Source organism: Schistocerca americana, unplaced genomic scaffold (genome assembly GCF_021461395.2).
Source record: "Schistocerca americana isolate TAMUIC-IGC-003095 unplaced genomic scaffold, iqSchAmer2.1 HiC_scaffold_315, whole genome shotgun sequence".
Classification (NCBI taxonomy): Eukaryota; Metazoa; Arthropoda; class Insecta; order Orthoptera; family Acrididae; genus Schistocerca; species Schistocerca americana.
This window is the reverse complement of record NW_025726033.1, coordinates 50,001-77,500: the sequence shown is the minus strand read 5'-3', so window position 1 is coordinate 77,500 and position 27,500 is coordinate 50,001. Positions and strand designations below refer to the sequence as shown.

Here is a 27,500-nt window from a genome sequence, read left to right as displayed (position 1 = left end):
CCACGCTGGCTGGAGACTGCCGGGCAGTAGGCACACGTTTGGCGCCGCCTAGCACCGCGCCAACCGAGGTGGGGGCCATATTCGGCGGACACCACGGAGGGAGGGGCACCAGGCAGCACCGCACGCCCCGCTACTGACTCGGCACTGCTGCAGTGCGGCGCGAAGATGGTGTAGCGCCGCAGGTCCCGCGTCGTGGAGGAGAATCTCGACGCCGACGTCACGAAGGCACCGACCTCGAAGTTCTCCGACGACTGCAGTCTCGAGGGTCTCGCAGCCCGACGTCAGAGCATGCCACAGTCTAGGGGGACACATACTGGCGGTGGCCAGTAATGTGTTCCACGTAAATGTCGCGGGACCACTTGATGGTGTCAGACACCATCAGCCGCCGCATCAGTTGGCAGTAGCGGCTAGCGATGCCTAGGTGCCGAAGCACTGCATCGTTCTGGCGGTCCCACGCCCCCAGACTGCCAACAACCAGGGCGTCGACAGTGACGGAATAGCCGCGAGCGGCTAATCCGCGCGCAACGTCGGCGTACTTTATCCTCTTCAGTTGCCGAGCGTTGTCGAGCGCAATCCGCCTATTCTCGAAGGGGATTGTCACATCGACGATGGTCACAGTCTTAGCGGCCTCGTCAGTTATTACGAGGTCCGGGCGCAGCCCACTGCTGTCCCCTATGACGGCTTGGTTGATCCTGATGTCAGGAACAGCAGCGTTTCCTCTCCTTGGCCGCCCAGCGACTGCTGTCGCGAGGCGGTTGAGGACCGCGTTGTGACGATACTGCAGGGCTGCTGAGTGCACCATGCACGCGTTGATCACGTGCGGGAGCGTCTCGTTGTTGTGGCCACAGCGTCGGCAGGCTTTGTTGTTGTTTGCCCGCCCATCAAAGCGGCGACAACCGTTCAGAGGCACGACTCCGAGCCTGGCGCGATGGATAAAGCGCCAGTCTGCGAAGCGGGTGTATTTGCCTCCCGCTATGAAGTGGTTGGACGCTGTGGACTCCCTGGTACACTCGAACACCTTCCCCTGGTCAGGTTTCCTGAGTAGGAGGTTGCGCAGGCGCTGCCTCAGACACTCGCGGAGCGTCCGCGAGAGAAGACGTTTGGCGCCCCCTCCCACCCGGACATGCTCGACGCCAGTGGTGGCGGTGCGTCCCACGCTGTCATCATCGTGCTGCGGTCCATCGCCGCCATCATCGAGGTGTCGTGTAGTCCCAGGCGCCGCCCCCTCCGTGGCCGGCTGCGTCACCCCTCCGATGCCGCCGTGTTCCGCGTCGTCAGCGATGGCGGGTTGGCCGCCGACCTCCACCTGCAACTCAGAAAGCAGCTCACTCCAGCGCCAGGTGACGCCACGCGGCGCTAGGCGCCTTGTGGCGTTCCTGACGCGCGTCCACAGTGACTGGATGTCACCTCCGTCGCGTGCGAGGTCACCCTCAGTGCTGCCGCTAAGGTAGGTGGCCAAGTCGGAACGACTCGGCTCCCTCCCCAGTCGGCGGCGCGCGGCCGTAGTTAGTGTGGCCCAGGCGATGTCGCGGACGGTGGCGTCGTCGCAGTGCAGCATGCGGAAGCCGTGGACGATGGTGGAGATGTCCGCAGCGTCCGCGAGCGGCGTCAGGCCGCATCCTCCCTCTCCCAGCGCGAGGTACAGCTGTTCGGTGGACGCACGCTGTGGGAGGAACAGCCATGATTTGACAGCCGCTTTCACTGCCTTGTCGAGTGCAGATAGCGGCCCCTTGCGTACCGCTCCGCCCCGCATGACAAAGTCAAGCCTAGGGAGGAGAAAGACACGCACAGCGTCAATCTTCTGCCAGGGAGCCAGCAGGGAAGCGTCCAGGTGCTGCAAGTCGCGTCGAATTGCCGCGATCGCATCCGTTGGCGTCTGCGTGACTTTGTACCCGGTGGGAACGCCAAGATGGAGGTAGGCGTCACCCGCACCGAGCACGGCTGGTTCTCCCCCTTGCAGGGCGAATACCGAGCCTAGTGTCTGTCGACGGCGGATGTGAAGCGTGGCACACTTCGACGGCTTGAAGGTAAGCCCGGCCCACGTTGCCGCCTCGCCCACAACATTGAGGAGCGTCTGCATCGCCTCTGAATCCCGCGCCAGAAGCACGATATCGTCCGCATACGCCAGTGCACTCACACTGACGCCGCTAAGCGGAATACCACACTCATTTCTGAGTGAGGTTGCGGCGCGAAGTACCGGCTCGAGCGCGAGATTAAAGACGATGGGCGACAGTGGACAGCCCTGCTTGACCCCTGCCTGGATCTCTATCTCCTCCGTTAGTCCGTCAGATGTACGGACGCGGGTGGAGCAACCATCGTACATGTCGGCAATTAGATGGTGCAATTGCTCTGGTAGTCCCATCCTGCTCAGTACTCCAAGGAGGTGAGCGTGAGGCACTGAACCGAAAGCATTCGCCAGATCAAGCCAAGCAAAGCATGCTTGGCCTCCCCTGCGCCTTGCATCATCAATTGCCGTTTGCACAATGAAGTTGTGCTCGTAGCAGCCTTCAAACGTGCGGAAGCCCTTCTGTTCTGGGGAGAGCAGGTTCAACCGCTCCGCCCAGAGAGAAGTACGGTCCGCAACGATTGCAGCAAAGAGCTTAGAGATGGTAGAGCTCAATGCTAAAGGCCGCCAGTTTGTCACGTCCGAGACGTCCCCTTTCTTGTGGATGAGGACGGTAGTGGATATTTTCCACTGCACCGGAGTCTTCCGCTCATTCCAGCAGCGCGAGAAGATCTTAGCTAGCACATGGCAGCGAGGATCCTCACGTCGCAAGACCGAGTAGGTGACTCCGTCTGCCCCAGGAGCAGTATTGCTCGCCTTCTGGAGCCGCTGTTGCACCTCTGAAGGTGTGATCGGCAGCAGGACCTCCTCGCTGACATCAGGAGGCGTGGTGGCGGCAAAGTCCGGGACAGCAGCTGGTGCATCTGAAAGAGAGAAGTCAGATTTAGCATAGATATTTTTAAAGTGCTCCGTGAGCACGCTGCCATCGATTTGGCAGTACGGTGACGTCTCGCCAAGGACGCGCTGCATCGCCTTGCGCCGGTCCGCGCGGTACAGCTTCTGAATCTCAGACGCTGCATTCGCGTCGTACCGACGCTCGGCGGCCGCCGCGCGCCGTGCGCCACGTCCACCGCGCCGCCCACCGCGGCCGCGTGTAGGGGCAGGGGGAGGGGGATTGGCAGCAGCGCCGGCGCGGCCCTGGCCGCGGTGCGCTGCTGCTGGTGGCCCATCCTGTCGACCTCCGGCTGCCTGGCGTTGTGGCTTCGTCTCGGCTATCTCGGAGATGAAGTCCTCGACGACCGCGACGAATGCGCCCCACGGTTGGTTGTGGACGCTCTCCAGGGCCGCCAGCCAGCGCCGCTGCCTCTCCGTTAGCCGAGCGTCGGCCGGGGGAGGGGGGGGCGGAGCTGCCTCAGTTGCGCCCTGTTCGGAGGGTACAGGGGGGCCTGTCAGGTCTGGTGAAGGACGGGAGTCTTGCGGCGGGAGGTTGGGACTGGGCCGGGTGTTACGGCGTCGGCGTCTCCTCTTCTTGCTGCCAGTTTTCGGAGACGCAGCTGCAGTCCCACCGTTCACGTCGCGCCGCTCCGTCGTCTGCGTCGGTGGTGGTGCCGTGCTGCCATCTGGCGTGGGCCGCTCAGTGCTGCTATCGATCGCCGCGCTGGTGACAGGTGGCGCAGCGGTAGCAGCAGGGGCCGGTGTAGCTTGCGCCGGCCTGGCGCTCGGGTCGGGCGCACCGCGGCTGGTGTTCGCCGCGCCGCCAACAGATGGCCCGGCGGTCGCCAGCGGCCCGCCGCCGGCGCGAGAAACACGGGGTGTAGCTCGCGCCGGCTGACCGGACGCGCCGGCTCGCCCCGGGCCGCTGTTACGCGGACTGGGTGCCCGACGATCGCTACCAGATGGCGCAGTGGTCGTAGGGGTGGCCGGTGTAGCCCGCGCCGGCCGGGCGTCTCCAGGTGTAGCTCGCGCCGGCCTGGCGCTCGGGCCCAGCGCACCGCGGCTGTTGTTCGCCGCGCCGCCAACAGATGGCCCAGCGGTCGCCCGCGCCCTGCCGCCGGCGCGAGATACACGAGGTGTAGCTCGCGCCGGCCGCCCAGGCGCGTTGGTTCGCGTCGGGCCACTGTTACGCGGACTGGGCGGTATGATGCGCCGTCGGTCCGGGGGCGGTGGTCTGCGTCCTGCAGCACGGCGTCTGTCCCTCCGTGGGGTGACTACGTGCCACTCGTAATCTGTAACAGGAGCTTTCTGATTAGTAGCACTCCCTGCCTGAGCGGAGACGGAGTGACGGGCGTCACTCGACGTAACCGCCGGCAGGGCAGAGGAAACGCGGCGCGTGTACGTCTGCGACCGCACAAGCACCACACCATCCGGTGCATCCGCCGGGCGCGCGGCCTTTGGTGCGTCAACCGGCGGCGCGGCTGCGCCGTGAATGACAACACCAACGGTCGCGGCGAGCGAGGCAGCCTGCCTGCCACTGCCCACCCGCACCGCAGAGCCACCTGTTGGCGGCGTAGCGAATGCGGGCGGCAGTCCCAGGCCGGTACCCACGCTCCCGACAGATGGCGGGCGGGAGGCGCCTGCGGCAGCCGCACGACGTGGCCAGCGTACGCCACTGGGTGCAATGGCCGGCGCGGGCGGCGGCGAGCCGCGGCCCATGCCGGACACTGCGCCTCTGGCCGGAGCGACGCGTTCGGCGGCAGGCGTCGGCAGCGTGCTGCCTTCACCTCCCGAACTTGCGCTCGGCACTCGTGGCGACGCGGTTGACGTCGCGGAGCGTGTCGGCAGGGGGATGCCAGACCTCCTTGGCGTGCGTACACAAAGTACACACGACGCGGGGGTGGCAACCACCGCCGTCCTGGGCGTCGCAGACGCCTGCACACTCACACAGGGTGAGGGCAAGGCAGCCTGTGAGCCCACCACGCTGCTGCGGGTCAGGACCGCCGCGTATGTTAAACCTAAGTCCAGCCGGTCTGTCCTACTAGCTTCGGGGACCGGACTGGGCTGTGGCCATAGCCCCTCTCTATTATCTAAGGCTAGGCGGCCTATGGTACTAGCTTCCCGAGCCGCTTTCGCCTGTGGCTTTCGCCCAGCACTAACTAAGGACGAAGGGCCTGTCCTACTAGCTTCGGGGGCCCTCGCCTGTGACCTCCCGCCGGCTGACCTCTCTGGGTGCCCCAGAGAGCCAGACACGGCATCGTGTCCCATACTCACTCTCCCCCGACTGGCAGCGCCGGGGGTTGCGGAGTCTGCATTGCAGAGCCGCTGGTGTGACCGCAGTGTCTTCAGCCGCGGGTCGCGTCGGCCGCAAAACCGACACTCGAAAACGGGAACCGTTTCCGGGTCGTGCAGCCTCCTGTAGTGGCGGAGAAGGGCCGAGTGGTCCTTGTACTCCCCAAAAGTTGGCCTGCCTGCAGCCTTGGTGACGAAGCAGATCCGGCAGCGGAAGACCTCCGCCGGCAGCGTCACCACAAGCTCCATTGTTCAGGTCGCGGACCTGAAACAGGAGAATAAAAGCGACCGCTTCCCGGTGCAGAAATCAGCCCATATCAGCCCATATTAAGCTGATAAGAACAGATACTACACTTTGATCTTAGCCAAAAGGCCGAGAAGCGATAAGGAAAAACCGCAGTGGAAGGGCCTAAATGCTTGCAGCGTGTGCGCTCCACTTGTGGGAGTGACAAACGGTGGTACGGGCCGATATGGCAACAGGCGACCGTCGAAAACATCGCAAAAGCAAGAACAGGAAGGATCGACAATTCACGAGAGCACTCGTCAACAGCCCAGTACTACCCTCCATGTCCAAGAGTAAACTGCGACTCCCATCTGTACGCCGCTAGCTGCCAGGGCAGTGGAGAAGCCGTGAGTCCGCCCCACAGCAGCTCCAGGGCGGCGCGAGCTACATCGGCGCGAGGCTGGCGCGAGCTACACCTAGCCGAGTGCTTGCATCGTCCACCGCCTACTGCATACGTGTGTGTGTGCACACGCATTCTGCGTGCGTGCGGCGACGACGACGACGTTCGCGAGGAGCTAAGGATATAACTCCAAAAAATTTAATTAAAATTATCTGTGGCCGGACCATATGTGACGCCAACGAGGCATCCGAAGGCACCCTTCTGTGCCCACATAAATAACCAGCCTAGTGTAATGCGGCTGCAAGAGCGGTCCAGCTAACCGCAAAAAAAAAAAAAAAAAATAAATAAATAAATTACGTAAGATAATGTTAAATTAATTACAAGAAATCGTGGTGTGTAGGCAGCTAACTACTGGGCACATCGACAACTACGACAAGTTTAGCTACCAGCGGAATATCTCATCACTGCAGAATATTAACCCATTTCAGTCTGTGTTTTAATTAATTTTATGTGGGCCGATCCCGGCGGTACTGCAATGCCGGGCCAACCCGCGACAGAGGTGGAGCAAGCCCCTAGCACTCCGTCATGAGCCAAAAATGAGTTTAATATTCTGGTCCTGCGATGCAGGACGTATCAGATATTAAGCTGATAAGAACAGATACTACACTTTGATCTTAGCCAAAAGGCCGAGAAGCGATAAGGAAAAACCGCAGTGGAAGGGCCTAAATGCTTGCAGCGTGTGCGCTCCACTTGTGGGAGTGACAAACGGTGGTACGGGCCGATATGGCAACAGGCGACCGTCGAAAACATCGCAAAAGCAAGAACAGGAAGGATCGACAATTCACGAGAGCACTCGTCAACAGCCCAGTACTACCCTCCATGTCCAAGAGTAAACTGCGACTCCCATCTGTACGCCGCTAGCTGCCAGGGCAGTGGAGAAGCCGTGAGTCCGCCCCACAGCAGCTCCAGGGCGGCGCGAGCTACATCGGCGCGAGGCTGGCGCGAGCTACACCTAGCCGAGTGCTTGCATCGTCCACCGCCTACTGCATACGTGTGTGTGTGCACACGCATTCTGCGTGCGTGCGGCGACGACGACGACGTTCGCGAGGAGCTAAGGATATAACTCCAAAAAATTTAATTAAAATTATCTGTGGCCGGACCATATGTGACGCCAACGAGGCATCCGAAGGCACCCTTCTGTGCCCACATAAATAACCAGCCTAGTGTAATGCGGCTGCAAGAGCGGTCCAGCTAACCGCAAAAAAAAAAAAAAAAAATAAATAAATAAATTACGTAAGATAATGTTAAATTAATTACAAGAAATCGTGGTGTGTAAGCAGCTAACTACTGGGCAAATCGACAACTACAACAAGTTTTGCTACCAGCGGAATATCTGATCACTGCAGAATATTAACTCATTTCAGTCTGTGTTTTAATTAATTTTAGGTGGGCCGATCCCGGCGGTACTGCAATGCCGGGCCAACCCGCGACAGAGGTGGAGCAAGCCCCTAGCACTCCGTCATGAGCCAAAAATGAGTTTAATATTCTGGTCCTGCGATGCAGGACGTATCAGATATTAAGCTGATAAGAACAGATACTACACTTTGATCTTAGCCAAAAGGCCGAGAAGCGATAAGGAAAAACCGCAGTGGAAGGGCCTAAATGCTTGCAGCGTGTGCGCTCCACTTGTGGGAGTGACAAACGGTGGTACGGGCCGATATGGCAACAGGCGACCGTCGAAAACATCGCAAAAGCAAGAACAGGAAGGATCGACAATTCACGAGAGCACTCGTCAACAGCCCAGTACTACCCTCCATGTCCAAGAGTAAACTGCGACTCCCATCTGTACGCCGCTAGCTGCCAGGGCAGTGGAGAAGCCGTGAGTCCGCCCCACAGCAGCTCCAGGGCGGCGCGAGCTACATCGGCGCGAGGCTGGCGCGAGCTACACCTAGCCGAGTGCTTGCATCGTCCACCGCCTACTGCATACGTGTGTGTGTGCACACGCATTCTGCGTGCGTGCGGCGACGACGACGACGTTCGCGAGGAGCTAAGGATATAACTCCAAAAAATTTAATTAAAATTATCTGTGGCCGGACCATATGTGACGCCAACGAGGCATCCGAAGGCACCCTTCTGTGCCCACATAAATAACCAGCCTAGTGTAATGCGGCTGCAAGAGCGGTCCAGCTAACCGCAAAAAAAAAAAAAAAAAATAAATAAATAAATTACGTAAGATAATGTTAAATTAATTACAAGAAATCGTGGTGTGTAGGCAGCTAACTACTGGGCACATCGACAACTACGACAAGTTTAGCTACCAGCGGAATATCTCATCACTGCAGAATATTAACCCATTTCAGTCTGTGTTTTAATTAATTTTATGTGGGCCGATCCCGGCGGTACTGCAATGCCGGGCCAACCCGCGACAGAGGTGGAGCAAGCCCCTAGCACTCCGTCATGAGCCAAAAATGAGTTTAATATTCTGGTCCTGCGATGCAGGACGTATCAGATATTAAGCTGATAAGAACAGATACTACACTTTGATCTTAGCCAAAAGGCCGAGAAGCGATAAGGAAAAACCGCAGTGGAAGGGCCTAAATGCTTGCAGCGTGTGCGCTCCACTTGTGGGAGTGACAAACGGTGGTACGGGCCGATATGGCAACAGGCGACCGTCGAAAACATCGCAAAAGCAAGAACAGGAAGGATCGACAATTCACGAGAGCACTCGTCAACAGCCCAGTACTACCCTCCATGTCCAAGAGTAAACTGCGACTCCCATCTGTACGCCGCTAGCTGCCAGGGCAGTGGAGAAGCCGTGAGTCCGCCCCACAGCAGCTCCAGGGCGGCGCGAGCTACATCGGCGCGAGGCTGGCGCGAGCTACACCTAGCCGAGTGCTTGCATCGTCCACCGCCTACTGCATACGTGTGTGTGTGCACACGCATTCTGCGTGCGTGCGGCGACGACGACGACGTTCGCGAGGAGCTAAGGATATAACTCCAAAAAATTTAATTAAAATTATCTGTGGCCGGACCATATGTGACGCCAACGAGGCATCCGAAGGCACCCTTCTGTGCCCACATAAATAACCAGCCTAGTGTAATGCGGCTGCAAGAGCGGTCCAGCTAACCGCAAAAAAAAAAAAAAAAAATAAATAAATAAATTACGTAAGATAATGTTAAATTAATTACAAGAAATCGTGGTGTGTAAGCAGCTAACTACTGGGCAAATCGACAACTACAACAAGTTTTGCTACCAGCGGAATATCTGATCACTGCAGAATATTAACTCATTTCAGTCTGTGTTTTAATTAATTTTAGGTGGGCCGATCCCGGCGGTACTGCAATGCCGGGCCAACCCGCGACAGAGGTGGAGCAAGCCCCTAGCACTCCGTCATGAGCCAAAAATGAGTTTAATATTCTGGTCCTGCGATGCAGGACGTATCAGATATTAAGCTGATAAGAACAGATTTTTATTTTCCGAGATAATTCTTAGTTACAGTTTTAAGAAGTATAAATTTAAGAAAGAATATTCATGACTCTATATAAATCGAGTATTACAAATTTAATGAAAATTTTAAGTTAAAATATATAGTAAACGGTTCTAACCGCACTTAAATAGTTGAATCTTATTCTAATTCGTGGGTTAAGCCCACTACTTAAATATTGGAAGACCGCGTTAGGCGCGGATGCTTAAGTATATTACCTTAAGATTAATTCCGCGATAGGCGCGGCCTTAGATAATTCACACTGGGGAAAGTTTGGACCTAGTTTTAGGGTCTATTTTATTTATTGCATTCTTCTCCATGCCCTGACAGCACACTGCACATGCACGGCTGCCAGCGGCTGGTGTGCCACGCACGCAGGCGGGTCACACACAGCCGGACTTCTCCCCTCTGTCCGCCTTGCGGCAGACGTCACCGGGGTGTCGTGGCAGGAGGGCGTTGCTTCCCACGCTGGCTGGAGACTGCCGGGCAGTAGGCACACGTTCGGCGCCGCCCAGCACCGCGCCAACCGAGGTGGGGGCCATATTCGGCGGACACCACGGAGGGAGGGGCACCAGGCAGCACCGCACGCACCGCTACTGACTCGGCACTGCTGCAGTGCGGCGCGAAGATGGTGTAGCGCCGCGGTCCCGCGTCGTGGAGGAGAATCTCGACGCCGACGTCACGAAGGCACCGACCTCGAAGTTCTCCGACGACTGCAGTCTCGAGGGTCTCGCAGCCTGACGTCAGAGCATGCCACAGTCTAGGGGGACACATACTGGCGGTGGCCAGTAATGTGTTCCACGTAAATGTCGCGGGACCACTTGATGGTGTCAGACACCATCAGCCGCCGCATCAGTTGGCAGTAGCGGCTAGCGATGCCTAGGTGCCGAAGCACTGCATCGTTCTGGCGGTCCCACGCCCCCAGACTGCCGACAACCAGGGCGTCGACAGTGACGGAATAGCCGCGAGCGGCTAATCCGCGCGCAACGTCGGCGTACTTTATCCTCTTCAGTTGCCGAGCGTTGTCGAGCGCAATCCGCCTGTTCTCGAAGGGGATTGTCACATCGACGATGGTTACAGTCTTCGCGACCTCGTCCGTTATCACGAGGTCCGGACGCAGCCCACTGCTGTCCCCTATGACGGCTTGGTTGATCCTGATGTCAGGAACAGCAGTGTTTCCTCTTCTTGGCCGCCCTGCGACTGCTGTCGCGAGGCGGTTGAGGACCGCGTTGTGGCGATACTGCAGGGCTGCTGAGTGCACCATGCACGCGTTAATTACGTGCGGGAGCGTCTCGTTGTTGTGGCCACAGCGTCGGCAGGCTTTGTTGTTGTTTGCCCGCCCATCAAAGCGGCGACAACCGTTCAGAGGCACGACTCCGAGTCTGGCGCGATGGATAAAGCGCCAGTCTGCGAAGCGGGTGTATTTGCCTCCCGCTATGAAGTGGTTGGACGCTGTGGACTCCCTGGTGCACTCGAACACCTTCCCCTGGTCCGGTTTCCTGAGTAGGATGTGGCGCAGGCGCTGCCTCAGACACTCGCGGAGCGTCCGCGAGAGAAGACGTTTGGCGCCCCCTCCCACCCGGACATGCTCGACGCCAGTGTTGGCGGTGCGTCCCACGCTGTCATCATCGTGCTGCGGTCCATCGCCGCCATCTTCGAGGTGTCGTGTAGTCCCAGGCGCCGTCCCCTCCGTGGCCGGCTGCGTCACCCCTCCGATGCCGCCGTGTTCCGCGTCGTCAGCGATGGCGGGTCGGCCGCCGACCTCCACCTGCAACTCAGAAAGCAGCTCACTCCAGCGCCAAGTGACGCCACGCGGCGCTAGGCGCCTTGTGGCGTTCCTGACGCGCGTCCACAGTGACTGGATGTCACCTCCGTCGCGTGCGAGGTCACCCTCAGTGCTGCCGCTAAGGTAGGTGGCCAAGTCGGAACGACTCGGCTCCCTCCCCAGTCGGCGGCGCGCGGCCGTAGTTAGTGTGGCCCAGGCGATGTCGCGGACGGTGGCGTCGTCGCAGTGCAGCATGCGGAAGCCGTGGACGATCGTCGAGATGTCCGCAGCGTCCGCGAGCGGCGTCAGGCCGCATCCTCCCTCTCCCAGCGCGAGGTACAGCTGTTCGGTGGACGCACGCTGTGGGAGGAACAGCCATGATTTGACAGCCGCTTTCACTGCCTTGTCGAGTGCAGATAGCGGCCCCTTGCGTACCGCTCCGCCCCGCATGACAAAGTCAAGCCTAGGGAGGAGAAAGACACGCACAGCGTCAATCTTCTGCCAGGGAGCCAGCAGGGAAGCGTCCAGGTGCTGCAAGTCGCGTCGAATCGCCGCGATCGCATCCGTTGGCGTCTGCGTGACTTTGTACCCGGTGGGAACGCCAAGATGGAGGTAGGCGTCACCCGCACCGAGCACGGCTGGTTCTCCCCCTTGCAGGGCGAATACCGAGCCTAGTGTCTGCCGACGGCGGATGTGAAGCGTGGCACACTTCGACGGCTTGAAGGTAAGCCCGGCCCACGTCGCCGCCTCACCCACAACATTGAGGAGCGTCTGCATCGCCTCTGAATCCCGCGCCAGAAGCACGATATCGTCCGCATACGCCAGTGCACTCACACTGACGCCGCTAAGCGGAATACCACACTCATTTCTGAGTGAGGTTGCGGCGCGAAGTACCGGCTCGAGCGCGAGATTAAAGACGATGGGCGACAGTGGACAGCCCTGCTTGACCCCTGCCTGGATCTCTATCTCCTCCGTTAGTCCGTCAGATGTGCGGACGCGGGTGGAGCAACCATCGTACATGTCGGCAATTAGATGGTGCAATTGCTCTGGTAGTCCCATCCTGCTCAGTACTCCAAGGAGGTGAGCGTGAGGCACTGAGCCGAAAGCATTCGCCAGATCAAGCCAAGCAAAGCATGCTTGGCCTCCCCTGCGCCTTGCATCATCAATTGCCGTCTGCACAATGAAGTTGTGCTCGTAGCAGCCTTCAAACGTGCGGAAGCCCTTCTGTTCTGGGGAGAGCAGGTTCAACCGCTCCGCCCAGAGAGAAGTGCGGTCCGCAACGATTGCAGCAAAGAGCTTAGAGATGGTAGAGCTCAATGCTAAAGGCCGCCAGTTTGTCACGTCCGAGACGTCCCCTTTCTTGTGGATGAGGACGGTAGTGGATATTTTCCACTGCACCGGAGTCTTCCGCTCTTTCCAGCAGCGCGAGAAGATCTTAGCTAGCACGTGGCAGCCAGGATCCTCACGTCGCAAGTCCGAGTAGGTGACTCCGTCTGCCCCAGGAGCAGTATTGCTCGCCTTCTGGAGCCGCTGTTGCACCTCTGAAGGTGTGATCGGCAGCAGGACCTCCTCGCTGACATCAGGAGGCGTGGTGGCGGCAAAGTCCGGGACAGCAGCTGGTGCATCTGTAACGGAAAATTCGGATTTAGAGTATATTACCTTAAAGTGCTCCGTGAGCACGTTGCCATCGATTTGGCAGTACGGCGACGTCTCGCCAAGGACGCGCTGCATCGCCTTGCGCCGGTCCGCGCGGTACAGCTTCTGAATCTCAGATGCTGCATTCGCGTCGTACCGACGCTCGGCGGCCGCCGCGCGCCGTGCGCCACGTCCACCGCGCCGCCCACCGCGGCCGCGTGTAGGGGCAGGGGGAGGGGGATTGGCAGCAGCGTCGGCGCGGCCCTGGCCGCGGTGCGCTGCTGCTGGTGGCCCATCCTGTCGACCTCCGGCTGCCTGGCGTTGTGGCTTCGTCTCGGCGATCTCGGAGATGAAGTCCTCGACGACCGCGACGAATGCGTCCCACGGTTGGTTGTGGACGCTCTCCAGGGCCGCCAGCCAGCGCCGCTGCCTCTCCGTTAGCCGAGCGTCGGCCGGGAGAGGGGGGGGCGGAGCTGCCTCGGTTGCACCCTGTTCGGAGGGTATAGGAGGGTTGGTCGAGTTCGGTGTAGGACGGGAGTTTTGCGGCGGGAGGTTGGGACTGGGCCGGGTGTTACGGCGTCGGCGTCTCCTCTTCTTGCTGCCAGTTCTGGGAGACGCAGCTGCAGTCCCTCCGTTCACGTCGCGCCGCTCCGTCGTCTGCGTCGGTGGTGGTGCCGTGCTGCCATCTGGCGTGGGCCGCTCAGTGCTGCTTTCGAACGCCGCGCTGGTGACAGGTGGCGCAGCGGTAGCAGCAGGGGCCGGTGTAGCTTGCGCCGGCCTGGCGCTCGGGTCGGGCGCACCGCGGCTGGTGTTCGCCGCGCCGCCAACAGATGGCCCGGCGGTAGCCAGCGGCCCGCCGCCGGCGCGAGAAACACGGGGTGTAGCTCGCGCCGGCTGACTGGGCGCGCCGGCTCGCCCCGGGCCGCTGTTACGCGGACTGGGTGCCCGACGATCGCTACCAGATGGCGCAGTAGTCGTAGGGGTGGCCGGTGTAGCCCGCGCCGGCCGGGCGTCTCGAGGTGTAGCTCGCGCCGGCCTGGCGCTCGGGCCCAGCGCACCGCGGCTGTTGTTCGCCGCGCCGCCAACAGATGGCCCAGCGGTCGCCCGCGCCCTGCCGCCGGCGCGAGATACACGAGGTGTAGCTCGCGCCGGCCGCCCAGGCGCGTTGGCTCGCGCCGGGCCGCTGTTACGCGGACTGGGCGGTATGATGCGCCGTCGGTCCGGGGGCGGTGGTCTGCGTCCTGCAGCACGGCGTCTGTCCCTCCGTGGGGTGACTACGTGCCACTCATGATCTGCAACAGGAGCTTTTGAGTTAATAGCACTCCCTGCCTGAGCGGAGACGGAGTGACGGGCGTCACTCGACGTAACCGCCGGCAGGGCAGAGGAGACGCGGCGCGTGTACGTCTGCGACCGCACAAGCACCACACCATCCGGTGCATCCGCCGGGCGCGCGGCCTTTGGTGCGTCAACCGGCGGCGCGGCTGCGCCGTGAATGACAACACCAACGGTCGCGGCGAGCGAGGCAGCCTGCCTGCCACTGCCCACCCGCACCGCAGAGCCACCTGTTGGCGGCGTAGCGAATGCGGGCGGCAGTCCCAGGCCGGTACCCACGCTCCCGACAGATGGCGGGCGGGAGGCGCCTGCGGCAGCCGCACGACGTGGCCAGCGTACGCCACTGGGCGCAATGGCCGGCGCGGGCGGCGGCGAGCCGCGGCCCATGCCGGACACTGCGCCTCTGGCCGGAGCGACGCGTTCGGCGGCAGGCGTCGGCAGCGTGCTGCCTTCACCTCCCGAACTTGCGCTCGGCACTCGTGGCGACGCGGTTGACGTCGCGGAGCGTGTCGGCAGGGGGATGCCAGACCTCCTCGGCGTGCGCACACAGAGTACACACGACGCGGGGGTGGCAACCACCGCCGTCCTGGGCGTCGCAGACGCCTGCACACTCACACAGGGTGAGGGCAAGGCAGCCTGTGAGCCCACCACGCTGCTGCGGGTCAGGACCGCCGCGTAAGTTAATCCTAAGTCCAGCCGGTCTGTCCTACTAGCTTCGGGGACCGGACTGGGCTGTGGCCATAGCCCCTCTCTATTATCTAAGGCTAGGCGGCCTATGGTACTAGCTTCCCGAGCCGCTTTCGCCTGTGGCTTGCGCCCAGCACTAACTAAGGACGAAGGGCCTGTCCTACTAGCTTCGGGGGCCCTCGCCTGTGACCTCCCGCCGGCTGACCTCTCTGGGTGCCCCAGAGAGCCAGACACGGCATCGTGTCCCATACTCACTCTCCCCCGACTGGCAGCGCCGGGGGTTGCGGAATCTGCATTGCAGAGCCGCTGGTGTAACCGCAGCGTCTTCAGCCGCGGGTCGCGTCGGCCGCAAAACTGACACTCGAAAACGGGAACCGTTTCCGGGTCGTGCAGCCTCCTATAGTGGCGGAGAAGGGCCGAGTGGTCCTTGTACTCGCCAAAAGTAGGTCTCCCGGCAGCCTTGGTGACGAAGCAGATCCGGCAGCGGAAGACCTCCGCCGGCAGCGTCACCACAAGCTCCATTGTTCAGGTCGCGGACCTGAAACAGGAGAATAAAAGCGACCGCTTCCCGGTGCAGAAATCAGCCCATATCAGCCCATATTAAGCTGATAAGAACAGATACTACACTTTGATCTTAGCCAAAAGGCCGAGAAGCGATAAGGAAAAACCGCAGTGGAAGGGCCTAAATGCTTGCAGCGTGTGCGCTCCACTTGTGGGAGTGACAAACGGTGGTACGGGCCGATATGGCAACAGGCGACCGTCGAAAACATCGCAAAAGCAAGAACAGGAAGGATCGACAATTCACGAGAGCACTCGTCAACAGCCCAGTACTACCCTCCATGTCCAAGAGTAAACTGCGACTCCCATCTGTACGCCGCTAGCTGCCAGGGCAGTGGAGAAGCCGTGAGTCCGCCCCACAGCAGCTCCAGGGCGGCGCGAGCTACATCGGCGCGAGGCTGGCGCGAGCTACACCTAGCCGAGTGCTTGCATCGTCCACCGCCTACTGCATACGTGTGTGTGTGCACACGCATTCTGCGTGCGTGCGGCGACGACGACGACGTTCGCGAGGAGCTAAGGATATAACTCCAAAAAATTTAATTAAAATTATCTGTGGCCGGACCATATGTGACGCCAACGAGGCATCCGAAGGCACCCTTCTGTGCCCACATAAATAACCAGCCTAGTGTAATGCGGCTGCAAGAGCGGTCCAGCTAACCGCAAAAAAAAAAAAAAAAAATAAATAAATAAATTACGTAAGATAATGTTAAATTAATTACAAGAAATCGTGGTGTGTAAGCAGCTAACTACTGGGCAAATCGACAACTACAACAAGTTTTGCTACCAGCGGAATATCTGATCACTGCAGAATATTAACTCATTTCAGTCTGTGTTTTAATTAATTTTAGGTGGGCCGATCCCGGCGGTACTGCAATGCCGGGCCAACCCGCGACAGAGGTGGAGCAAGCCCCTAGCACTCCGTCATGAGCCAAAAATGAGTTTAATATTCTGGTCCTGCGATGCAGGACGTATCAGATATTAAGCTGATAAGAACAGATACTACACTTTTTTTTTTTTTTTTTTTTATTTTTTTCCCGCGACAGAGGTGGAGCAAGCCCCTAGCACTCCGTCATGAGCCAAAAATGAGTTTAATATTCTGGTCCTGCGATGCAGGACGTATCAGATATTAAGCTGATAAGAACAGATACTACACTTTTTTTTTTTTTTTTTTTTTTTCTTTTGGGCCTCCTTCCTCCCCTACAGCCCTACCTTGTCCGCTCCAAAATTGCCGCCATCCGAGAGTGTCGACGCAGCACGTACAGCAGGGTGCATTGAGTAGCAAGACTTGTTGCCAGGAACGAAATTAAAAAAAACGAGGGGCATACTCCGCTATGCCGCAACGGGCGACGACACTTGACTCAGAAAGACACCTCGCTCTGCAGGTGTGAAGAAAGATTGATTTGAGAACCAAAAGGAAGAAAGAAAGAAAGAAAGAAAGATAGAAATGAAAGGAAATTAAAAACAGGGACGGCAGCACACACAAGTGAAAATAAAACTGGCGAGAGATTCCCATCGCCCAGAGAATTAACGAAGGAATAAACTTCTAAGATTGATTACGTGATTCCTATGTTTCCAATAAAGTTTTTGCAATAATTGTGCCAATTGCGAATCTGTGGAGTGTCAAGTCAAAGATTGGTGCAAAGAACCAGGGGCAAGCCCAGGCAATGCCTGGACAAGGTGCCCTAGGCAACCTGGAACACCGTTTGGTATCCATGGATCATTGCAACTTTCAAATACCGGGCAAAAGTGGTCGTATAGTTTCGAGCAGATTCCGCCACGCGATGCTGGCTCCACAGGTAGTCCATGTAAGAGACAGCATCGGTGAGGGAAAGGTCGTAGATCGTGAAAATGGTGTGGCCCAAGAGCCACACCATTGCGTTACGCCTTGGTCGGGGTTGTGTTTGAAGATCAGGTGTAAGGAACCAGTCGGTGGATACATTTGCTGGCGTCGTCCCACCGATCAGCGCTATGAGTACACGTGCAAGGGTCCACACTTCTGTGACGTGGGGGCAGAGGAGGCGATGCTCCCTGGTGTCAACGTCACCACAGCGGCCGCAAGCAGCCGAGGGCCGTAGGCGGATGGCCGCCAGGCGATGGTTAGTGGGGATTAAATTGTTGACGACACGGTACCATAGCGCTGAAACTGCCGTGGGAAGGGCTGAGTTGTTAATATTAGCCCAAACTTGGCGCCAGATGACCGACGGTCGTCTGTCCTCTAATTTATGGGGCTTGGGCTGGCCTCGGAGTGCCTGGTAAAGGCGCTTCGACGTGCGTGCCTTGTCAGTGGCCACTGCGAGGACATAACTGCGGTGGAAGTAATAGTCTCTGACCGTCGTCAGCCGGATCGGAATATGCATCAAACAGACCGGTGCACGCGCCGAGTGTGGACGATAACGGTCGAAGAGGACCGCTGTAGTCCCACCGGGGTCGGCGTCGCGCAAAGCGGCGACACGGTGAATCAGAAGGGCCGCACATTTCCGGGAAAAGTCAATGAGGCCAAGGCCGCCATCGACCTTCGGCAGCGTACAGGTCAGCGCATCAACCTTGAACAGCGCATGCCGCCACAAGAGCCAATATACTGCTTGGGATATGGCTCGGCCGATCTGCTTCGGCAGCGTAAGGAGTTGGGCGACATACCATGCTCGTGAGAGGAGATAACCATTAATAAGCTGGATGCGTTGATGGAGGTCGAGCCGTCGATCAGCGTGGCTCACGCAAAGGCCCCTGATGCGTGTGAGAAGCCGCCGCCACGTGAGGGTTAACATACGCTGCGGACAGGCAGTCACCTCAAGACCCAAGATACGCTGTTCCCCCACAACTCGGTACCAGGGGCGTTCGACGGTCAAAGATCGTGGCCCTAGCGGAAGTAACACAGTCTTGTTGGGATTTAACTGAGCACCGGAGGCCCGTTCATAAACATCGAGAATGCGGCGAACGGAATCGATGTCCCTTGCGTTAGCAACGAACACACCAACGTCATCGGCGTAGGCCGCACAGCGGAAGGTGACGCCTGGGAGAACGACACCGTCGACCAACCGGCCAATGTCACGCAGCATGGGGTCCAACGCTAAGGCAAACAAATACATCGACAAGGGACACCCCTGTCGAACTGACCGTCTGATGGGAATGGGGCGCGACCGGCAACCGTTCACCACGATAGTGGAGTTCGCCCCATCCAAGAAGTTCCGGATGAGGCGTATGAAGCGCTCCCCAAAACCCATCCGCGACATAACGCCCAGCAGGTAAGGGTGCGAGACCCTGTCAAAGGCACCGGCGAAGTCCAAGGAAAGAATGGCAGCCGGGGTGCGAGTGTCAGCGGTGAGGAAGACAACATCGCGGTACAGGGAAGCGGCGGTGAAGATGTTCCGACGCGAAACGCCACAGGATTGAGTGGGGCAAAGTACCTTAGTCATCGCCTGTTTGAGACGAGAGGCCACGCATCGTGCCACCAACTTATAGTCAGTGTTAAGGACAGTGATAGGACGCAGGTCTTGAGCTCGGCAGTGACCAGTCACCTTTGGAATAAGGGCAATACGTCCAGATAAAAAGTCGGCGGGTAAGTCGCATCCAGCAAAAATCTCCTCGCACATTTTGCAGAAACGGTCGCCGAGCAGGTCCCAAAATTGTTGGTAGAACTCGTAAGGGAGACCGTCGGGGCCTGGTGATTTGCGTCCCGGACAGGCACGGAGGACAGATGTGAGGTCAGCGAGTGTCAGGGGCTCGGTTAAAGAGCCGCGGTCATGACGATCCAAAGAAGTTGGCACCCCACTGACAAGTGCACGTTGGGCGGCAACGTCGACCTCAACATCCTGGAAGAGGTGCGTGAAATGGTCCGTCAGGTGTTGGAGGACGTCACGGTTGTCCGTGATACGCGCACCATCGTCTGTCTTAAGGCGCAGAATGGTGTTCTTCGTGGCACGAGTTCGTTCAGAGGCAAGGTGATAAATGGATGGCTCCTCGCCGTCAATCAGGGATGCAGAACGACACCGCACCACCATACCATCGGCTTTCTCCCGAGAGAAGCGAAGGATTTGCGCCTTAATTTTGTTGAGGCGCATGTGGAGCTGATCGTACCTGTCAGCAGGAAGAGTCAGGGCGTCAGTGAGACACTGCTGATAGAAGGCCAACGTGCTACGTTTCCAGTGGGCGACGTCGCGACTATATTGCCGGATAACACGTCGCAGCCGGGGCTTCGCACAGCGGAGCCACCAAACCACCGTGGTAGGGTACCGGGAAGTGTCCACGAGACAATCCTGCCACGTTTTCGTGACGAGAGCACGAAGTTCGGGCAGGGATAGATGAAGGGTATTCATCTTCCAAGAGGTGCCACGAGGAACCGGGACGGGACCCGCGATACGCAAGGAACACGAGTACGCACAGTGGTCACTAAAGGCCACGGGTATGACTTGGACGGCACAAAGGGCGGGAGTCAAATCAGCCGAGACATAAACACGATCAATACGGCTGGCTCCAGTGGGATAGATGTGGGTAAATTGCGTGTAGGCGGGATGGAAGTGGCGCCACGTGTCAGTAAGGTCAGCCGCCCGAAGGAGCGAAGCGAGCGCTTCACACCGCATAGGCGTCGGGACCTGATCAACTTCGGCAACCACACAGTTGAAGTCTCCGCCAAAGACGATAGGGCGACGAGCTGCTAAGAAAGGGGGGAGATCAGACTGAAAAAGTGTCGTTCTGTCATGCCTGTGGTTAGCACCAGAAGGAGCATAGACATTTAGAAAAAGGACATCTTGAAGGATACATGCAAGAACGCGACCGTTGGGTAGCGTGGTAACGTGGGATGGAGTAAACTCTGAGCGGTAGAGCAAAGCAGTACCCCGCCGGGCGTCAGGGTCGATGTTATACAGTGCCTCATAACCAGCAAGGTCAGATAGAAAAGGGGCACAGACCTCCTGGAGAAAGACCACATCAAACGCACCAAGGCGGAGAAAGTCCTTTAGAGATCGAAGTTTGATCGGGTTGGAGATGGAGTTGATATTGATCGTTAAAAGGGAGAGGGCTCCCGGCGGACGGTCAAAGGCAGGCATGGGAGAGCAACACAGAGGAGACAACGGCAGATAGGGTTACGGCCGTAGGGAAGCAGGTGTGGAAATATCCACACCAGAACCCAGCGATATCACCCCGGACGTGAGAAACAAATACGAAGCAGCTCATGTGGGGAAAGCCCCACTCAATCACGCATGTCATCGCCCTCGTCGTCAGCCCAGTTCAGGCCTCCCCCATCGGCAGGATAGTCTGAGCCAGGCGGCGCAGACGCGTCGGACACAGTAAGATGTGAAAGGGTACGAGTACGCTGCATTGGCTGGTCACTACCCTGGTCATGTTTGCGTTTTGCAGGGATCGCTCCACGATCTCGCGAGGAACTGATAAGAGCCTCTAGTTGCCGAGCAGTTTGCCGCATACCGCCCGAGCGGTCAGCGGAAACAGAGCGAGAAACTGAGGAGGCCTGAGAGTCAGCCTCACTGCCGCTCTCAGGGGGACGTAAACCGTCCGCCTCCTCCGCCGGCTGGTCCGGGTTCGCCTTCTTGCGCCGATGACGACGGCGGGGGGACTTAGCGTCATCTGCCGGGAGGGGCGGGGTAGGAAGAACGACCTCCATCTGTTCGACAGCGACCACATCACTCGCCATAGCAGGCACATCAGACGCCGCCGGCGGTACCGCCACAACGGGCGTCTGGTCCGGGACGGGTCCGTCAACCGGTGCACTGGGTGCCGGTTGCACTGCTTCTGGCGGGGGCGACACGTCAGTTCGCTCAGCGGGACGGTGGGCAGCGCCCGCCACTACCTCGCTGAGGAGAGGCACAAGGTCGGTACCAGCAGTGCGTTCCCGCGGCAGTTGTACAGGACGCCGGCGCGGGCAGTCCACGCGGAGATGCTCCGTCGATTGACAAAGGGAGCAAGTCTGCGGCTGCCCAATATAGGTGACCTGGGCCCTGGTACTCGCAACATTTATATACGATGGGATGTGCTGGCGGAGGTCCATGCGGACACTACGAACGCCGCTGTTGCCCTGGAAACGGTAGGCACTGCCCCACTTCTCATTCGTGATGCTGAGCACCGTGCCATACCGCGACAGGACACGGCCGATTACGTCATTGGGACACTCAGGGGGTACGTTAAATACCCGCACAGTCCGTATCCCAAAGCCAGATGGCACTATATGCACTGTTCCGACAGTTCCATCGAAGTAGCGGAACGGATGTTCGCCCGCGAGTGCCAGGCCATACTTTTCGTATTTCTCCTGGTCGAGAAATTTCACGAATAACGAGAATAAGACAAAATCCAGTTGAAAGGTGTCGACGTCATTTTCCGGTACTTTCAGATCACCAAATATCCATTCCTGTATTTCAAAGGCCGTAGGCCGTCTCGCTGCTCTGTCGAATACGCATTGAATACTGTTCGACCGGTTCGACATATTCACCGCAAAAATATCAACGCTGGAAAAACCAAGAACAAACGAAACGACCACGAAACGCGACTCGCGACCCGCTACAGAGCACAACGGACCGCTCCGACCGCGGGGTGCTTCTTAGCCAAAAGGCCGAGAAGCGATAAGGAAAAACCGCAGTGGAAGGGCCTAAATGCTTGCAGCGTGTGCGCTCCACTTGTGGGAGTGACAAACGGTGGTACGGGCCGATATGGCAACAGGCGACCGTCGAAAACATCGCAAAAGCAAGAACAGGAAGGATCGACAATTCACGAGAGCACTCGTCAACAGCCCAGTACTACCCTCCATGTCCAAGAGTAAACTGCAACTCCCATCTGAACGCCGCTAGCTGCCAGGGCAGTGGAGAAGCCGTGAGTCCGCCCTACAGCAGCTCCAGGCCGGCGCGAGCAACATCGGCGCGAGGCTGGCGCGAGCTACACCTAGCCGAGTGCTTGCATCGTCCACCGCCTACTGCATACGTGTGTCTGCACACGCATTCTGCGTGCGTGCGGCGACGACGACGACGTTCGCGAGGAGCTAAGGATATAACTCCAAAAAATTTAATTAAAATTATCTGTGGCCGGACCATATGTGACGCCAACGAGGCATCCGAAGGCACCCTTCTGTGCCCACATAAATAACCAGCCTAGTGTAATGCGGCTGCAAGAGCGGTCCAGCTAACCGCAAAAAAAAAAAAAAAAAATAAATAAATAAATTACGTAAGATAATGTTAAATTAATTACAAGAAATCGTGGTGTGTAAGCAGCTAACTACTGGGCAAATCGACAACTACAACAAGTTTTGCTACCAGCGGAATATCTGATCACTGCAGAATATTAACTCATTTCAGTCTGTGTTTTAATTAATTTTAGGTGGGCCGATCCCGGCGGTACTGCAATGCCGGGCCAACCCGCGACAGAGGTGGAGCAAGCCCCTAGCACTCCGTCATGAGCCAAAAATGAGTTTAATATTCTGGTCCTGCGATGCAGGACGTATCAGATATTAAGCTGATAAGAACAGATACTACACTTTGATCTTAGCCAAAAGGCCGAGAAGCGATAAGGAAAAACCGCAGTGGAAGGGCCTAAATGCTTGCAGCGTGTGCGCTCCACTTGTGGGAGTGACAAACGGTGGTACGGGCCGATATGGCAACAGGCGACCGTCGAAAACATCGCAAAAGCAAGAACAGGAAGGATCGACAATTCACGAGAGCACTCGTCAACAGCCCAGTACTACCCTCCATGTCCAAGAGTAAACTGCGACTCCCATCTGTACGCCGCTAGCTGCCAGGGCAGTGGAGAAGCCGTGAGTCCGCCCCACAGCAGCTCCAGGGCGGCGCGAGCTACATCGGCGCGAGGCTGGCGCGAGCTACACCTAGCCGAGTGCTTGCATCGTCCACCGCCTACTGCATACGTGTGTGTGTGCACACGCATTCTGCGTGCGTGCGGCGACGACGACGACGTTCGCGAGGAGCTAAGGATATAACTCCAAAAAATTTAATTAAAATTATCTGTGGCCGGACCATATGTGACGCCAACGAGGCATCCGAAGGCACCCTTCTGTGCCCACATAAATAACCAGCCTAGTGTAATGCGGCTGCAAGAGCGGTCCAGCTAACCGCAAAAAAAAAAAAAAAAAATAAATAAATAAATTACGTAAGATAATGTTAAATTAATTACAAGAAATCGTGGTGTGTAAGCAGCTAACTACTGGGCAAATCGACAACTACAACAAGTTTTGCTACCAGCGGAATATCTGATCACTGCAGAATATTAACTCATTTCAGTCTGTGTTTTAATTAATTTTAGGTGGGCCGATCCCGGCGGTACTGCAATGCCGGGCCAACCCGCGACAGAGGTGGAGCAAGCCCCTAGCACTCCGTCATGAGCCAAAAATGAGTTTAATATTCTGGTCCTGCGATGCAGGACGTATCAGATATTAAGCTGATAAGAACAGATACTACACTTTGATCTTAGCCAAAAGGCCGAGAAGCGATAAGGAAAAACCGCAGTGGAAGGGCCTAAATGCTTGCAGCGTGTGCGCTCCACTTGTGGGAGTGACAAACGGTGGTACGGGCCGATATGGCAACAGGCGACCGTCGAAAACATCGCAAAAGCAAGAACAGGAAGGATCGACAATTCACGAGAGCACTCGTCAACAGCCCAGTACTACCCTCCATGTCCAAGAGTAAACTGCGACTCCCATCTGTACGCCGCTAGCTGCCAGGGCAGTGGAGAAGCCGTGAGTCCGCCCCACAGCAGCTCCAGGGCGGCGCGAGCTACATCGGCGCGAGGCTGGCGCGAGCTACACCTAGCCGAGTGCTTGCATCGTCCACCGCCTACTGCATACGTGTGTGTGTGCACACGCATTCTGCGTGCGTGCGGCGACGACGACGACGTTCGCGAGGAGCTAAGGATATAACTCCAAAAAATTTAATTAAAATTATCTGTGGCCGGACCATATGTGACGCCAACGAGGCATCCGAAGGCACCCTTCTGTGCCCACATAAATAACCAGCCTAGTGTAATGCGGCTGCAAGAGCGGTCCAGCTAACCGCAAAAAAAAAAAAAAAAAAATAAATAAATAAATTACGTAAGATAATGTTAAATTAATTACAAGAAATCGTGGTGTGTAGGCAGCTAACTACTGGGCACATCGACAACTACGACAAGTTTAGCTACCAGCGGAATATCTCATCACTGCAGAATATTAACCCATTTCAGTCTGTGTTTTAATTAATTTTATGTGGGCCGATCCCGGCGGTACTGCAATGCCGGGCCAACCCGCGAAAGAGGTGGAGCAAGCCCCTAGCACTCCGTCATGAGCCAAAAATGAGTTTAATATTCTGGTCCTGCGATGCAGGACGTATCAGATATTAAGCTGATAAGAACAGATACTACACTTTGATCTTAGCCAAAAGGCCGAGAAGCGATAAGGAAAAACCGCAGTGGAAGGGCCTAAATGCTTGCAGCGTGTGCGCTCCACTTGTGGGAGTGACAAACGGTGGTACGGGCCGATATGGCAACAGGCGACCGTCGAAAACATCGCAAAAGCAAGAACAGGAAGGATCGACAATTCACGAGAGCACTCGTCAACAGCCCAGTACTACCCTCCATGTCCAAGAGTAAACTGCAACTCCCATCTGAACGCCGCTAGCTGCCAGGGCAGTGGAGAAGCCGTGAGTCCGCCCTACAGCAGCTCCAGGCCGGCGCGAGCAACATCGGCGCGAGGCTGGCGCGAGCTACACCTAGCCGAGTGCTTGCATCGTCCACCGCCTACTGCATACGTGTGTCTGCACACGCATTCTGCGTGCGTGCGGCGACGACGACGACGTTCGCGAGGAGCTAAGGATATAACTCCAAAAAATTTAATTAAAATTATCTGTGGCCGGACCATATGTGACGCCAACGAGGCATCCGAAGGCACCCTTCTGTGCCCACATAAATAACCAGCCTAGTGTAATGCGGCTGCAAGAGCGGTCCAGCTAACCGCAAAAAAAAAAAAAAAAAATAAATAAATAAATTACGTAAGATAATGTTAAATTAATTACAAGAAATCGTGGTGTGTAAGCAGCTAACTACTGGGCAAATCGACAACTACAACAAGTTTTGCTACCAGCGGAATATCTGATCACTGCAGAATATTAACTCATTTCAGTCTGTGTTTTAATTAATTTTAGGTGGGCCGATCCCGGCGGTACTGCAATGCCGGGCCAACCCGCGACAGAGGTGGAGCAAGCCCCTAGCACTCCGTCATGAGCCAAAAATGAGTTTAATATTCTGGTCCTGCGATGCAGGACGTATCAGATATTAAGCTGATAAGAACAGATACTACACTTTGATCTTAGCCAAAAGGCCGAGAAGCGATAAGGAAAAACCGCAGTGGAAGGGCCTAAATGCTTGCAGCGTGTGCGCTCCACTTGTGGGAGTGACAAACGGTGGTACGGGCCGATATGGCAACAGGCGACCGTCGAAAACATCGCAAAAGCAAGAACAGGAAGGATCGACAATTCACGAGAGCACTCGTCAACAGCCCAGTACTACCCTCCATGTCCAAGAGTAAACTGCGACTCCCATCTGTACGCCGCTAGCTGCCAGGGCAGTGGAGAAGCCGTGAGTCCGCCCCACAGCAGCTCCAGGGCGGCGCGAGCTACATCGGCGCGAGGCTGGCGCGAGCTACACCTAGCCGAGTGCTTGCATCGTCCACCGCCTACTGCATACGTGTGTGTGTGCACACGCATTCTGCGTGCGTGCGGCGACGACGACGACGTTCGCGAGGAGCTAAGGATATAACTCCAAAAAATTTAATTAAAATTATCTGTGGCCGGACCATATGTGACGCCAACGAGGCATCCGAAGGCACCCTTCTGTGCCCACATAAATAACCAGCCTAGTGTAATGCGGCTGCAAGAGCGGTCCAGCTAACCGCAAAAAAAAAAAAAAAAAAATAAATAAATAAATTACGTAAGATAATGTTAAATTAATTACAAGAAATCGTGGTGTGTAGGCAGCTAACTACTGGGCACATCGACAACTACGACAAGTTTAGCTACCAGCGGAATATCTCATCACTGCAGAATATTAACCCATTTCAGTCTGTGTTTTAATTAATTTTATGTGGGCCGATCCCGGCGGTACTGCAATGCCGGGCCAACCCGCGAAAGAGGTGGAGCAAGCCCCTAGCACTCCGTCATGAGCCAAAAATGAGTTTAATATTCTGGTCCTGCGATGCAGGACGTATCAGATATTAAGCTGATAAGAACAGATACTACACTTTGATCTTAGCCAAAAGGCCGAGAAGCGATAAGGAAAAACCGCAGTGGAAGGGCCTAAATGCTTGCAGCGTGTGCGCTCCACTTGTGGGAGTGACAAACGGTGGTACGGGCCGATATGGCAACAGGCGACCGTCGAAAACATCGCAAAAGCAAGAACAGGAAGGATCGACAATTCACGAGAGCACTCGTCAACAGCCCAGTACTACCCTCCATGTCCAAGAGTAAACTGCAACTCCCATCTGAACGCCGCTAGCTGCCAGGGCAGTGGAGAAGCCGTGAGTCCGCCCTACAGCAGCTCCAGGCCGGCGCGAGCAACATCGGCGCGAGGCTGGCGCGAGCTACACCTAGCCGAGTGCTTGCATCGTCCACCGCCTACTGCATACGTGTGTCTGCACACGCATTCTGCGTGCGTGCGGCGACGACGACGACGTTCGCGAGGAGCTAAGGATATAACTCCAAAAAATTTAATTAAAATTATCTGTGGCCGGACCATATGTGACGCCAACGAGGCATCCGAAGGCACCCTTCTGTGCCCACATAAATAACCAGCCTAGTGTAATGCGGCTGCAAGAGCGGTCCAGCTAACCGCAAAAAAAAAAAAAAAAAATAAATAAATAAATTACGTAAGATAATGTTAAATTAATTACAAGAAATCGTGGTGTGTAAGCAGCTAACTACTGGGCAAATCGACAACTACAACAAGTTTTGCTACCAGCGGAATATCTGATCACTGCAGAATATTAACTCATTTCAGTCTGTGTTTTAATTAATTTTAGGTGGGCCGATCCCGGCGGTACTGCAATGCCGGGCCAACCCGCGACAGAGGTGGAGCAAGCCCCTAGCACTCCGTCATGAGCCAAAAATGAGTTTAATATTCTGGTCCTGCGATGCAGGACGTATCAGATATTAAGCTGATAAGAACAGATACTACACTTTGATCTTAGCCAAAAGGCCGAGAAGCGATAAGGA

The 27,500-nt window shown here is 56.9% G+C and overlaps 10 non-coding genes and 4 pseudogenes across 10 annotated transcripts; all 14 read right to left on the bottom strand.

Moving 5' to 3' along the window:
* Positions 1–5,503: 5,503 nt before the first annotated feature.
* On the bottom strand, positions 5,504–5,615 carry LOC124579910 (annotated as a pseudogene).
* Positions 5,616–6,358: 743 nt separating this feature from the next.
* On the bottom strand, positions 6,359–6,551 carry LOC124579861. The gene has a single exon (XR_006973012.1). It is a non-coding gene; the product is annotated as a U2 spliceosomal RNA (small nuclear RNA).
* A 743-nt stretch (positions 6,552–7,294) lies between these two features.
* Positions 7,295–7,487, bottom strand: LOC124579854. Its single transcript, XR_006973006.1, has one exon. It is a non-coding gene; the product is annotated as a U2 spliceosomal RNA (small nuclear RNA).
* Positions 7,488–8,230: 743 nt separating this feature from the next.
* LOC124579860 lies at positions 8,231–8,423 on the bottom strand. Its single transcript, XR_006973011.1, has one exon. It is a non-coding gene; the product is annotated as a U2 spliceosomal RNA (small nuclear RNA).
* A 743-nt stretch (positions 8,424–9,166) lies between these two features.
* Positions 9,167–9,365, bottom strand: LOC124579888. The gene has a single exon (XR_006973032.1). It is a non-coding gene; the product is annotated as a U2 spliceosomal RNA (small nuclear RNA).
* Positions 9,366–15,303: 5,938 nt separating this feature from the next.
* LOC124579903 lies at positions 15,304–15,415 on the bottom strand (annotated as a pseudogene).
* Positions 15,416–16,158: 743 nt separating this feature from the next.
* LOC124579886 lies at positions 16,159–16,332 on the bottom strand (annotated as a pseudogene).
* Positions 16,333–16,340: 8 nt separating this feature from the next.
* On the bottom strand, positions 16,341–16,479 carry LOC124579900 (annotated as a pseudogene).
* Positions 16,480–22,624: 6,145 nt separating this feature from the next.
* On the bottom strand, positions 22,625–22,817 carry LOC124579842. The gene has a single exon (XR_006972995.1). It is a non-coding gene; the product is annotated as a U2 spliceosomal RNA (small nuclear RNA).
* A 743-nt stretch (positions 22,818–23,560) lies between these two features.
* Positions 23,561–23,753, bottom strand: LOC124579830. The gene has a single exon (XR_006972984.1). It is a non-coding gene; the product is annotated as a U2 spliceosomal RNA (small nuclear RNA).
* A 744-nt stretch (positions 23,754–24,497) lies between these two features.
* LOC124579869 lies at positions 24,498–24,690 on the bottom strand. Its single transcript, XR_006973019.1, has one exon. It is a non-coding gene; the product is annotated as a U2 spliceosomal RNA (small nuclear RNA).
* A 741-nt stretch (positions 24,691–25,431) lies between these two features.
* Positions 25,432–25,624, bottom strand: LOC124579952. Its single transcript, XR_006973079.1, has one exon. It is a non-coding gene; the product is annotated as a U2 spliceosomal RNA (small nuclear RNA).
* Positions 25,625–26,368: 744 nt separating this feature from the next.
* Positions 26,369–26,561, bottom strand: LOC124579867. The gene has a single exon (XR_006973018.1). It is a non-coding gene; the product is annotated as a U2 spliceosomal RNA (small nuclear RNA).
* A 741-nt stretch (positions 26,562–27,302) lies between these two features.
* LOC124579940 lies at positions 27,303–27,495 on the bottom strand. The gene has a single exon (XR_006973068.1). It is a non-coding gene; the product is annotated as a U2 spliceosomal RNA (small nuclear RNA).
* Positions 27,496–27,500: the final 5 nt, after the last annotated feature.